The sequence below is a fragment of the Zeugodacus cucurbitae genome, unplaced genomic scaffold (genome assembly GCF_028554725.1).
Source record: "Zeugodacus cucurbitae isolate PBARC_wt_2022May unplaced genomic scaffold, idZeuCucr1.2 ctg00000098.1, whole genome shotgun sequence".
Classification (NCBI taxonomy): domain Eukaryota; kingdom Metazoa; phylum Arthropoda; class Insecta; order Diptera; family Tephritidae; genus Zeugodacus; species Zeugodacus cucurbitae.
The window spans coordinates 37,501-38,976 of record NW_026530847.1 but is presented as its reverse complement, the minus strand read 5'-3'; the positions used below and the strand labels follow the sequence as shown (position 1 = coordinate 38,976).

The 1,476-nt window shown below is 25.5% G+C and overlaps 1 non-coding gene across 1 annotated transcript in view; it reads left to right on the top strand.

Annotated features, from left to right (window-relative positions):
- The first annotated feature begins 1,106 nt into the window (after nt 1-1,106).
- The window catches only part of LOC128923910 (small subunit ribosomal RNA), a 1,990-nt gene continuing 1,620 nt past the window's right edge, over nt 1,107-1,476 (top strand). The window contains exon 1 of the ribosomal RNA XR_008472629.1: nt 1,107-1,476. This exon is cut by the window's right edge and continues 1,620 nt beyond it. This is a non-coding gene — a ribosomal RNA (small subunit ribosomal RNA).

The window sequence follows — 1,476 nt, the reverse complement described above, 5'->3', positions numbered from 1 at the left end:
AGTTTTCATATAGATACTAATTTTCATATAAGTACTAAGTGTATGAATTCATACAACTAAATAATTTTCATATAAGTACAAAAAATTTAAAAAAAAAAATAAATGTTAAGCTATTTTTGATGTTGTAATATTTCTTATAAGCATAATGCTCATAGAAAATGATATAAATTACTTGTATATATATGAATTTAAAACTTTTATATGGTTAAAAAGATTTTCTCCATACGATTTCCGGTTGGTGAGGTGTACGTGGCAGAAAACATATATGTTGTATGAAACTTCAACATTAGTACTTGTATGAAAATTTTAATACTTGTATGAAATTGCATACTTAGTACTTATATGAAAATTATTTTCATATATTTATAAAAGTATTTAAGTGTAATATATAAATGAGAGCAAAAAAATTTATTCCTGGTTTGCTACAGTTGGTTTAAATAGAAATAATTTTGTTAATAATGAAATGTTATTAATTGAGATTATTCTTCTATACCTAACATAATGTAGTCGTTTTTTTTTTAATTTAACTTTTTTTGGGGTTTGTTCTTCTATTCACATAAAATATATGTGGGTAAAGAATAAAATTCAATAAAGTTAAATATTTATATTATTACGCTCGAATACTTTCATATCATATATGAAATAAAATGAAAAATAATTGAATTGAAATTATTAATTTCAAATCAAAAGAAAAACGTATATACTCTTAAAAAAAGATATATACACTATATGCATTGAAATAAAGTAAAATGTATAAAAAATGATATTATTTGAAAGTTTAACAAATACAAGAAGAAACATCGTCCTTACATTAATAATTATATTATATATGTATAGAGAACGAAAATTCTTTCTCACGATAAGATACACAGTCTCAAAGTCCGAATAAGACCGCAATAAATAATACAATAATATGAAATTTAAATGACATGAAGTAAATTATTTAATCCGACCATAGTAGAAGAAATTTCATAATTATTTATTGTCGCGATTTCGTTCTCCTTTGCATTGTGTATATGTCGTGTACTTAATTTTCAAATATTGAAAATATCATTATAAAAATTTATATAGTATAAAAAATATTATATAAATGAATAAAAAATATTATTCTGGTTGATCCTGCCAGTAGTTATATGCTTGTCTCAAAGATTAAGCCATGCATGTCTAAGTACAAACAAATTAAAAGTGAAACCGCAAAAGGCTCATTATATCAGTTATGGTTCCATAGATCGTTAACAGTTACTTGGATAACTGTGGTAATTCTAGAGCTAATACATGCAAAATAAACACGGACCTTTTGGAACGTGTGCTTTTATTAGGCTAAAACCAAGCGATCGTAAGATCGTTATATTGGTTGAACTCTAGATAACTTGCAGATCGTATGGTCTCGTACCGACGACAGATCTTTCAAATGTCTGCCCTATCAACTTTTGATGGTAGTATCTAGGACTACCATGGTTGCAACGGGTAACGGGG